This window comes from Schistocerca americana, chromosome 3 (genome assembly GCF_021461395.2).
Source record: "Schistocerca americana isolate TAMUIC-IGC-003095 chromosome 3, iqSchAmer2.1, whole genome shotgun sequence".
NCBI classification, from domain to species: Eukaryota; Metazoa; Arthropoda; class Insecta; order Orthoptera; family Acrididae; genus Schistocerca; species Schistocerca americana.
Window position 1 is genome coordinate 238,626,624 of NC_060121.1, and position 13,033 is coordinate 238,639,656.

Sequence of the window (13,033 nt, forward strand, 5' to 3'; positions counted from 1 at the left end):
ATGTAACTTGTGGCGTTAGGCATTTTAAAAGCTGTTTGTGTCATTCTTACACGAGCAGATTCCATAATATACGGCATCCAGTGGACGGAGATCTACTTTGAACTGCTCAAGCGCAATTCACCCCACCTATACCTTCATTCTGTGCTCTGTTGCCAAATCGCCACTAGATTCCCAACCCGGAATAAACAAAGCTATCGCTTGAAACCACTTGTTTTATTACAATTGTCATCCCCCCCACCCTCCGATAATATAGTTTTTATCAACTTTTTGGAAGCTCTGTTTACATCTTACACTAATTGTTTGATTGTTTGCACTAAAAGGCTACGTACTGTTCCTAGATATGGAAAACCAACGCCAATGCAGCAACATGTCACCATTGTTGTACACCACTACAACCAAACCCATCCGCCAGCTAAGGAGCGCTAGGCAGAGGCCTTGCATGTCTGGCACCAATGACGAAGTGCCTATTTCGAGCGGTGTCGTTTCCAGACTGATCTCACAGCGAATGTTTGTGCCGTCGATCAGTGACCAGAGCCACTCACCTCGCTACTGCAGCTTTTAATGTCAGCTTTGAAAAAATAATTAGTCTTTCCAGATAAGTTCGTGAGAGAGCTACATTCTTCGCTTATGTGTCTTCAACTTAGCAATTAGTTTTTATATTAAAAAGAACGTACACAGCTTAAATGCAAGGCTGTAAGTCGTTGGCAGCATGTTTTGGCGGACTCCAGTGTAATCTACAGAGCGGTCAACCGTTTCGCCTGGTGTCGCTCCATGGGCGAAATCCGTCCTGCCCAATGGACTATTGTGTTTCTTCAAAGGACTATCGTGTTTCTTCAAACCCTCGTTCAGCCTGGCTTTCCGAATTTCCAATCCTGCATGAAATTTTTGAGTGCAACAACAGGACCTGAAATTAAACTTCCCAACTACTTAAGTATATGCTCCGTTCCATTAAAAACAGAAATGAAACTTGTCCTTCTCCGTAGTTGTCTCTAGCCTATGATAAATCACGATGCAAGAGAACAGCTGAATATGTTGATAATCACGAACAGTTGTCTCTAGCCTATGGTAAATCACGATGCAAGAGGACAGCTGAATATGTTGACAATCAAGAACGAATTGAAAGAAACTCACCATAGAAATTATTGATACTTTACCAGAAGCGATGTCAGCCCTGTGGAGCAGAGAGAGAGAGAGAGAGAGAGAGAGAGAGAGAGAGAGAGAGAGAGAAACTACGCATCTGGGTCACAACCATTGACCCAGAAGGAATTAGCGTCAAATTCTGTTGGAGGGGAGGGTGACGAGTGTCTGGGAAACAGACTAAATTCTCCTGTCAAATGCTAGAATTAAAAAAGAAAGTTACATGAAAACTTGACCTTAATCTGATTTGTACATGTCCATGCTATTCCCACCATAAGAACAGCATTTCAAGATTCTCCAGTAGTGGAAGGAGAATAAGAGTCTACGTCATCGTGCCATTCAAAGTCCTTCTATTCCGAATAATAGATTTTAATTCGTTTCGTGATCGTTATTTCCACAGTTTTTTCGTCCTAATCGATTTAGAGTACCGCTTACGAATGATTCCGTTTCAGTACAAACTTCGTAATGGTGCTAGGCTGGATTCCTTACTATCACTATCTGACTGAGCCAGGAACAAATCAATGTCCATCCAAATAAATCTCTCTTTTTGGACTGACATATGTACAGGAGCTTCTTGACAAGACTTTCGTCTCCATGTCGCGTAAGCTCAAAGGCCAATTGCCTGGAGATAGAAGGACTTCACCAGTCTGTTTTTTCCTCTTGAGTCCAGTAACACCCTGCTGTAGTTTGTAACGTTGTACATGAGATACCCAGTACAGTAGTAATAAGGTACACCCACGTTGGTAGTTCATGTGCTATAAGAAAGGGAGTAATATTACACTTGATTTCATAAGACACTGAAGCCTTCTAACAGCACAGGCACATTGTGAAACGATCATTTTTTACTTTATATCAGATACGATGACTCTCTATCAATGGCCCCAACAAAACCGTAGTCCGATCGATACTTTAGTATTGCTCCTGAGTCTGTAGTATTCAGAGAAAAAATGGAGGATATCCTAAGAAAAAAGTCATTTCTATGTAACTCCAAGAATAACTATTAGAATAAACATTTATTTAGTACTACGTTCGACTAAAATAATCATTATCAGGCGACATGAAACTGTCGCCGTAGCCTGTATGAAGTATCTCCTACAATGGTGGCTGGCAGCTGTGGCCGAGTGATTCTAGGCGCTTCAGTCCGGAACCGCGCTGCTACTGTGGTCGGAGGTTCGAATCCTGCCTCGGGCACGGATGTGTGTGATGTCCTAAGGTTAGTTAGATTTAAGTAGTTCTAATTCTAGGGAACTGATGACCTCAGATGTTAAGTCCCACAGATCTTAGAGCCATTTGAACAATTTTTTTTCCTACAATGGCGTTCATAATAAAAGAAAAGTCATAGAAAATATTTCGGCGCCATTGTCGTCAAAGATAAAATACGTTTATACAATTCAGTAATCTTGATAGACTGTCCATTTCTACGTTCGCTGCTATTACATTGTCCAGTCATATTAATGCGACCATTTGTCAAAGGCCTAATTGACCACCTTTTGCAGAGTGAAAAGAGCAGGAAGAGAATCAGTGAGGTTCTGGACGATTCCGAAAGGGATTTGGAGCCATACCGACGCCATTGCCGTGGCCAGCTGAGCTAGGTTTCTCCACTGAGGATCCATGGCACGAAGAGCCCGATCAATAGTGGTCCCACAGTCTCGATTGGGTTTTAATACGAGAAGTTTAGTGGCCAGAGGAGAACAGTAAATTCACCTCGGTGCTCTTCAAACTACGTACGTACACTGTGAGATGTGTGACCTGTTGCATTGTCCTGCTGGTAGATGTCGTCGTTCCAAGGAAAAACAAACTGCGTGTAGGGCTGGACATGGTTCCCAAGGATAGACGCGTACTTGTGTTGATCCAGTGTTCCTTCCAGAATGACGAGATTACCCAGGCAAGTCCAAGAATCTACTCCATGAACCATTACGCTCCGACCTGCTTGCAGGATAGTTGCTTTCAAACGTTTCACGTGCATGCCAACTGGTTTCTGTCCATTGGAGCATAAAACGTGATTCATCTGAAAATGTCATTCGCCGCCACTCAGCGGACTGAGTTTCTGTATTGGCGTGCAGATTCCATCCTTCGTCGCCCACGAACAGCATCCATCATGGATGCATGATCCAGGCACCTGCTGTGAAGGTCCATACGCTGCGTATGGACCTGCGCAGCAACGTTCACTGAATTGGCATTGACGAAAGACTGTTGAGAGTCCCTTGGTTCTTCTGGGTAGTCAGTTGCATTTGTGTGTGAATTCCTAAGGGGCCAAACTGCTGAGGTCATCGGTCCCTAGACTTACAAACTACTTAGTCTAACTTAAACTAATTTATGCTCGGAACAACACACACGCCCATGCCCGAGGAAGGACTCGAACCTCCGGCGGGAGGGGCCGCGCAATCCGTAACATGGCGCCTCTAACCGCGCGGCCACTGGGCGCGGCAGTTGCAGAACAGTTGCGAGTCTATTCGCCCTTACACGTCTTTGCAGCCGCCGTTCCCCCGTATCTTCTGTGGCCCGTGCCCCGACAGCTGAATGGTCAGCTTGACGGATGGCCGTCCTATGGGCCCTGGTTCGATTCCCCGCTGGGTCGGGGATTTTCTCCGCTCAGGGACTGGGTGTTGTGTTGTTTTCATCGTCATTTCATCCCCATCCGGCGAGCAGGTCGCCCAGTGTGGCGTCGAATGTAATAAGATCTGCACCAAGGCGGCCGGACCTGCCCCGCAAGGGGCCTCCCGGCCAATGACGCCAAACTCTCATTTCCATCTATGGCCCGTGATGCACCACAGTTGGCTAGGTGCCAGTTTCTGATAGCTCCATTTTGTCTTGCACGGAATACTTTAACCATGGTGGACCGCAAGCAGTTTACGAGGTTAGCCGTTTCGGAAATGCTTATGCTTCCACCTTTGGCATGAAAGCCTTTGACCTGAACGTCATATGAACAGCTCCGTTTCCACATGACGACAATGACTGCACTGTTTTCGCGTTATATATCCTCCACTGCTTGTGCTGCCACCGCCATCTTTGATTTGTCATTGCGCGCTGACGTCCAACATAGGCGGTGGCCAAATTAATTTGACTCTACGGTGTATGTGGAGCGCACGTTTCGTCACGGATTCGTTTAGTAACCGCAAAAGCGTCACGGACATGCCCATAGAATTCAAGTGTCAGACTCTACAAGAGGGGTGTTGTACATCACGGTGTAGTTTACTGTTAATATTCCCAGAGCGGTTGAACAGGCCAGATTAACGAAGATCCCAGGAGGATAGAAGTAATGTGAGGTGCAGTGGACATACAAAAGCTATACGAGTAAAGAAAGCAGTAGAGTCATGTCGTTCACAAAGTTCTTACCCGGCTCGCTGGAAGGAAATACTGATTATGGTTGTGATAATTCCTAGAGCGCACGTTAGGACGTTCCTAGAAGAATGAACGAATTTATTAGTGTATCCTACACATATTTTGCGAAAGGCCCACCAATGTAAAATTCGATAGATTCTACCTCAATCGGATGCTCACCAATGGTCGTTGTTCCCTCCTGCACGCCATTCGCAGCTGGAATAGGAATTGAAGTGGCAATGGCACATGAAACATCTTCCGCCTCTCCCTTAAAGGTAGGTTTGGTGCATATACGCAGATGTAGATATAGACAGAGGGGATATCTAGTGATAACTGCGTCGGTTTCACCACATGTCGGACTTGGTTGTCTAGGAGTAAAGCAGTCCTGGAAACCGACAGGTCACTGCATCGAATCCCGGTCGGATCAAGGAAATTTTCGTCGGCCTTAAATTTAGCGTTCATCACTCAACGATATGATTAGTCGCCATGCTACACATGATTCGCATACCAATTTATAACAGTATGTCCCCTTTTCCCGGTTGCGTATGTGCAGATTAGGGACGTGCAAGTAGCTAATGTGGCGTCCAATTGGAAAACTTGCTCATAACCATTGAGCTTCACTAATTTAAAATACCGCGTATGTCTCTGTCGCAAGTTTTAGCAGTTTGTAGCAAACATTGGTGGTGAATGCGGTTCGAGGGTACGTGGCCGATCTCGACGTGTCTCCGCACGCGCATACGCAAGCATGCATTTTTGTAATATATTATAATTTAGATTCAGTGCATTCAGCCCATTTTTAGACGCATTTTGTATTTGCACGCCAAATGCTGATCGCGTTCTGTGATATAGAGAGTCGACAATTTACTCGTTCCTAGCTGACGAGGGATGCCATTCGCGCCGTAGTCAAATTAAAGATAAAACAGTTTTTAAGAGAAAGCTTTGACAGAATATTAATTTCCCTTCATTTAACTGTGTAATAAAACTAGATGTGCGCTATGCACAATGCAGAATCGCGGTTTCTTCCTTCTTACAAAGATCGACAGAAAGAGAAAGTTGCTCATGCTGAGCTTACATAAGAGGAAATCTAAGTTCTTTTCTTGAGTAATTCTTTCCGTCGTGAAACGTGAGTTATTACTGAATTTCCTTGCTGAAAAACTAAAATTTGTGAACTTACGTTTGTACTAGCCGAATCGCTGTGAAGTTCATGATATTATTCTGCTCTGTAATATGGTTTCTTCTCGTTCCGTTAACGGATGCAACCTAGAAAGAATGACTGATTACATGCCTCTTTTCAAGCTGTTACATGAGTCTCCCTTTTATTTTCATGGCGTGCACAGGGATGACAACAGAGGACCTAAAAATACTTCTGTACTGTCATAAACCTAATTCTTGGGATTTTATACATAGATTTCCGGGAGATATTCGAGATCCTCCTTCTAATGTTTTCTTAGCATTTCGTTTACACTATCCCGAGAGGCAAACGGACCTGTGACTATCTGCAAAGCTCTTTATTGATTTCGCTCCATTCCCCTTGCTAGTATAACAAATGTGAATTATGTTCCAAAACGGACTAAATACACATTTGTAAGTAATACTCTTCGAAGATAAATGGCATTTGAACAGTTGTCCAGCAGTAACACGAAGCTAACCATTTCTTTTATCTTATGTTGTGTTTATGTGATTGTCAATTCTTCAAGATGTTCTCAGAATTTCGAACATCTTGCATCATTTGATACTGTCTAACGGTTTTTTCAGGTCGACAAATCCTGTCAACGTGTCTTGATATTTCTTTAGTCTTGCTTCCATTATCAACCGCAACGTCAGAATTGCCTAAAGCCAAACTGATCGTTATCTAACACTTTTTCAATTTTCTTTTCCATTATTCTGTATATTATTCTTGTCATACACTTGGGTGCATTAGCTGTTAAGCTGATTGTGTTATAATTCTCGCACTTGTCAGCTCTTATAGTCTTCGTAATTGTGTGGATGATATTTTTCCGAAAGTCAGATGCTATGTCGCCAGACTCATACAGTCTAGACACAGAGTGAACAGCCGTTTGATTGCAACTTCCAACAATGATTTTAGAAATTCTGATGGAATGTTATCTATCCCTTCTGCCTTATTTGATCTTACGCCATCCAAAGCTCTCTTAAATTCTGATTCTAATATTGGATCCCCTATCTCTTCTAAATCGACTCCTGTTTCTTCTTCTATCACATTAGACAAATTTTCCCCATCGTGCAGGCTTTCAGTGTACTCTTTCCACCAATCCGCTCTCTCCTCTGCATTTAAAAGTGGAATTCTCGTTGCACTCTTCATGTTACAGTCCTTGCTTTTAATTTCACCGAAGGTTGTTTTGACTTTCCTATACATTGAGTCAGTCTTTCTATCATTTCATTTTTGATTTCTTCACATATTTCATGCAGCCAATTCGTCTTAGCTTCCCCGCACTTCCTGTTTATTTCATTCTTCAGCGACTCGTATTTTTGTATTCCTGAATTTTCCTGAACATTTTTGTACTATCTTCTTTCATTGACCAACTGAAGTATCTCTTCTGTTACCCATGGTTTCCTTGCAATTACCGTGTTTGTACCTATGTTTTCATTTCCAGCATTTCCAGCGACCTTTTTAGAAATGTTCATTTCTCTTCAACCGCACTACCTACTGCGCTATTCCTTATTGCTGTATCTGTAGCCTTAGAGAACTTCAAGCGTATTTCACCACTCCTTAGTACTTCTGTATCCCACTTCTTTGCATATTGATTCTTCCTGACTAGTCTCTTAAACTTCAGCCTACTCTTCTTCAGTACTATGTTGTGATCTGAGTCTGTATCTGCTGCTGGGTACGCCATACAATGCAATATCTTATTTCGGAATCTCTGTTTGACCGTGATGTAATCTAACAGAAATCTTCCCATATCACCTGGCGTTTTCCAAGTATACATCCTCCTCTTGTGATTCTTGAACAGAGTATTCGCAGTTACTACTTGGAATTTACTACAGAACCCAAATAGTCTTTCTGCTCTCTCATTCCTTGTCCCAAGTCCATATTCTCCTGTAATTTTTTCTTCTGCTCCTTCCCCTACAACTGCATTCCAGTCCCCCATGACTATTAGATTTTCATCTCCGTTTACGAACTGTATTACCCATTTAGTATCCCCATATACTTTCTCTATCTCTTCATCTTCAGCTTGCAACGTCGCCATGTGTACATAGCCCCGGATCTACGATATTTCCGAACCGGGGCAAGCACTTGATAGTGGCGCCCCCGCCCCCTCCCTTGGTCTTTTGAGGTAGGACGTCAAAAATTAAAAAAAAAAAAAGATTTTTTAAAAGTAAATTCATTTTGTAGCTCACATTTTTCTGGAGAGTTTGATATATAAAACACATAAATATATATGCTCCAGAAAATGCAAGAAGTGTTATTTCGTCTTAAGTGTGCCAAAGTGCAGTGCCACGCCTCTTCACACACCATTTTTCTATTGCAGATCGTTGTATTTTGCTCTGTGGAATTCAAACGTGTATATTTTGTAATGGAAGCCATGAAACCTATATTCAGGATAATGGAAAATTAAAATGTCTTGTGGTGTCACTCCTGTTCCCAGTATGGCGTTTTGACATCCTAGTGCCTTAAAAAAAACTCACAGTTAATACTGTGTGGGGTTATTTGTAAACTGGAGAATAACAACTCCTCAGAAAACCTGCACTCTTTATTGTCCATTAGCTAATAACTTTCTCTTTTGTGTGACATACATTTAAACATACGAAAGATAAAACCAGTAAAGACAAGAGAAAAGCAAGACAGTACACATTTCTTCAACCTTTAGGTCACAGCATTTTTTCTCTCTAATCTCTCTGCAGCTTTACACGGCCTGTTTTTGTTTCTGCGAAAGAATCTATTACCTCATCAAAGTTCGTAAAAAAAAAAAAAATATTTGCTAGCCGGCCGAAGTGGCCGTGCGGTTTAAGGCGCTGCAGTCTGGAACCGCAAGACCGCTACGGTCGCAGGTTCGAATCCTGCCTCGGGCATGGATGTTTGTGATGTCCTTAGGTTAGTTAGGTTTAACTTGTTCTAAGTTCTAGGGGACTAATGACCTCAGCAGTTGAGTCCCATAGTGCTCAGAGCCATTTGAACCATTTGAAAATTTGCTACATGAAAAATCAAAATATCGTTGTTTAATACTGAAAATGCTCTTAATACAAATAATGTATTAGATTGGTGTGGTTTCTCGATTTTATTACGTCTATATTGTCACTGTCTGCTAGATAAAACAAAACAGGCCTTTTTAATATTGCAGCAATCGTAACACACGCCAAATAAGAGAAATTGTTTCGGCACAAATGGTCATTTTTATCTACCTTGTCTTCATAAATAACACAACAGAATGTAATTCACGAAATAACAATATCAAATGCCTGTTAGGTCTACTACAAGCACTGAGCGAGGTGGAGCAGTGATCAGCACACGAGGCTCGCATTCAGGAGGACGACGGTTCAATCCTACGTCCGGTTGTCCAGATTTGGGTTTTCCGTGGTTTCCCTAAATCTCTTCAGGCAAATACCGGGATCGTCCCTTTGAAAAAGACACGGCCGCCTTCCTTACCCATCCTTCCCTAATCCGATGAGACCGATGACCTTGCAGTTTGGTCTTCTCCCCCCCCAAAAAACCCACTCTACTACAAGCAGAAAGTCTTATGTTAGCAAATAGTTTTACGTTTCATTCATATGCTCCAGTTTCTCAAACATGAGATAGAAAAGTACTAGCAGTAGTACGAAATTTTTATATTAATTTGGAATCGTCATATTCTTCCATACAATTTGTGTGATGTCGTCGCTTATGAGATGAGATCTGTAATTCGTTTGCTGCATGCGAAGAACACAAAACCAGTCGAAATTCCCTGACAGATTTGCGAGGCTTACAGTCCTGGGTCTGAGACTGCAATGAATGAGAGTACCACGTACACAGTGCCGAACGAAATGGGCGTCCATGCTTGGTTAATGAAGAACTTTTTCGTACAGCTGAAGATCTCCTAAGGGGAAACAACAAGTTTAGGGTATCCGATTTTTCTAAAAGCTTTCTGTAAATTTAAATATTATTTCTTCATGAAATTGTTTCTGGAAAAGTGAACAAGCGAAAATTTTTTTCTTGTCGGGTCTTAAAAACTTCTACAGGATTATCAAAACGATAAGTTGGCTCCTTATCCAGGAAAAAGGTGTTGTGTTTCGCCTATTATGAACATTTCAGTCCAGTCACAGACCTAGTTAGGTGGTTACGTACATACACCTTTTCTTTAACAGGTATAGGTATGATATTTAATCGAACGGTTTACAAAAGCCCACAAATGCCGATTCTAATCATTTCTTTAATGAATGTATAACAATATGTTGTATTCCAAGCTGCCACATCATATAATTTAAATCGACCTAAAATTCGGTGTGTTGATAAGAAAAAACATCACTAGAATGAGCTACTAACCATGAAAATGAAATAATTTGGTTTCGGCTTATGTCATAGCTCATTTTTGGTCGTAATTTTATATGACATGATTTATTTTCCACTGATTTTGGGTACGAAAAATTGTCCAGATCGCCGTAATGAGCCTGATGTGTCCATGTGTGCTTGAAAAACTATGGCGGAATACATTTGAAGTGGGACTCTGGGGCAAATCTAAACTCTTTCCTGTCCGGTTATGGTGGTCAATCTGGTGGTTCTATTTCGCGGTTTTTTCTTGGAGAAGCATCTTTTTGCTTGACCGGAACTGCTTTCGAACGGCTGACATACGGATCAAGATGTACTGGTGTTAATAATAGCGGCATACCGTTAACAACTATGGCACAATGAAGAAGAAAACTTTTGTTCATGAAGGATTTTAACAATTTAGTGAACGATGTCTCTACTATAATAAGTCGTTTTCCTTAATTATCATTTCCTTTACTTCCGTTGAATTACACTGGTAGGTACTCATTAACTCTACAAAATTCTACGACGTCTCCGTATGATTTAATTTCTCAAGCTTCCGTTCAGTTTGTCTGCAGTATTCTTTAGTAATAAATTGCAAGGCAGCCGCAATCGCAGAGTTGCAAAAGGAGATGTACATTGCAAAAAAATGGTTCAAATGGTTCTGAGCACTATGGGACTTAACATCTGTGGTCATCAGTCCCCTAGAACTTAGAACTACTTAAACCGAACTAACCTAAGGACATCACACACATCCATGCCCGAGGCAGGATTCGAACCTGCGACCGTAGCGGTATTACATTGCAAATGTCATTCGTAGTCAGGACAGTGTCCTGAGTAGTTGTAAGTGCATTATGTTGGAGCTAATTGGATTCGAACGTGGACAAATTATTGGTGCTCGTATTGTGGGTGCTTCCTTAACCAAGGCACCTGAAGTGCTCAGCGTTTCAAGAGGCACCGTATCGGAGAGTTATACCACACACAGGGAAAGCGGAAAAACACCACCCGCTAAGCCACAGCGCGGACGAATACGAGGTGTGGCTAGAAAAAAACCGGACTAGTACTGGTGAAACAATAAAACGAATGCAATAAGGCTGAAAGTCGCGTGGCCTGTCACGTGACTCTCGCTCCGCCTACTGCTCGAGTTTCATCTGCCTCCTGCACTCAGTCTGCCCGTGGCGTCTGTTTTAAGTAGTTGACGTTTTGTCTGTGCGTCGGAAAATGTTGAGTGTACAGAAAGAACAGCGTGTTAACATCAAATTTTGTTTCAAACTAGGAAAATCTGCAAGTGAAACGTTTGTAATGTTACAACAAGTGTACGGCGATGATTGTTTATCGCGAACACAAGTGTTTGAGTGGTTTAAACGATTTAAAGATGGCCGCGAAGACACCAGTGATGACACTCGCACTGGCAGACCATTGTCAGCAAAAACTGATGCAAACATTGAAAAAATCGGTAAACTTGTTCGACAAGATCGCCGTTTAACAATCAGAGCAGTGTCTGAGTTAACAGGAGTTGACAAGGAAAGTGTTAGGCAGATTCTTCATGAAAGTTTCAACATGAACAAAGTGTGTTCAAAAATGGTTCGAAAGTGTCTCGCAATTGAACAGAAGGAACGCCGAAGAATGATTTGTTCTGACATCCTGGAAAACATTGAAAGTGATCCCACCTTCTTATAAAATGTTATTACTTGCGATGAATCGTGGTTTTTTACTTACGATCCCGAAACTAAACGCCAATCGATGCATCGGAAAACTCCTGGTTCTCCACGACAAAAAAAAGCACGAATGTCAAAATCGAAATTGAAGGCAATGACGATTGTCTTTTTTGACATCAAAGGGATTGTGCACCTTGATTGGGTACCAGAGGGACAAACAGTGAATCAGCATTACTACATTAGCGTCCTGGCTACCCTACGTGAGCGAGTACGGAGAAAACGGAACGATTTGTGGAGAAAAAAGTCATGGATCCTTCACCAAGACAATGCCCCAGCTCACAGTGCGTTGCCAGTGAAGACGTTTTTGGCAAAACACAACATTCCCATCTTAGATCATCCACCCTACTCACCTGATTTGGCCCCCTGTGACTTTTTTCTTTTCCCTGAAGTCAAGTCAGCTTTGAAAGGAACTAGATTTGAGACTGTTGAAGCAGTAAAAGAAAAAGCGACGGAAGTAATGTATGGACTTACCGAAAATGATCTGCAGCATTGCTATGAACAGTGGAAAATTCGTATGGAGCGGTGTAGAGACCGAGGAGGAGAGTACACTGAAGGAGATAACATGAAATTGTAAATAATTGTAAATAAATGTTTTTTCCAGCATCAGTCCGGTTTTTTCCTAGCCGCACCTCGTATGTGTGTTGAGAAATGGTGACTGACGGTCATTGAAGAGGATTGTGACTAAAAATAAGAGAACAACAGTTGCAAAAGTCACTGCTGGACTTAATGTCGCACCCGTGGACCCTGTCAGCACCAAAACAATACGAAGGGAGTACCATAAATAGGGACTCGTAGGACGAGCTGGTCTGAGGCGCTGCTGTCATGGACTGTGCGGCTGGTCCCGGCGGAGGTTCGAGTCCTCCCTCGGGCATGGGTGTGTGTGTTTGTCCTTAGGGTAATTTAGGTTAAGTAGTGTGTAAGCTGAGCGACTGATGACCGTAGCAGTTAAGTCCCACAAGATTTCACAGACATTAGAACATTTTCAGGACGAGCTCGAATTCCAATACTAGTCACTCAACAGTGATGTAGATGCCTCTTACTAGAAAAACTGGTGCCATAGCCATAAAACGTGAACTATGGGGCAACGCAGAAATGTCATTCGGTCGGATGAGTCTTGTTTCTCGCTGTTTCCAACTTGGGGATGAGTTTACGTTCCAAGAGCATAACATGGCCGGAGTTCGGCGATGATTCGCAGCCATGTCGTGGAATTCCATCAGTCTGCGGGGTCGCATTTCTGCCAAGGATTATGTGAGCGTATTGGCTAATCAGGTCCATCCCATGGTACAATGTTTGTTCCCCAATGGTGATGCTGGGTACCAAGACGACAGGGCTTCTGTTCACACAACTCCCATCGTCCAGCACTGTTTTTGTGAGCACGAAGATAAACTGTCGCATCTCT

At 42.5% G+C, this 13,033-nt stretch overlaps 1 protein-coding gene across 1 annotated transcript in view; it reads left to right on the forward strand.

The window, feature by feature from the left end:
* The window catches only part of LOC124607321 (protein Skeletor, isoforms D/E-like), a 341,628-nt gene that overhangs the window by 199,821 nt on the left and 128,774 nt on the right, over positions 1-13,033 (forward strand). The gene's annotated exons all lie outside the window — the stretch shown is intronic.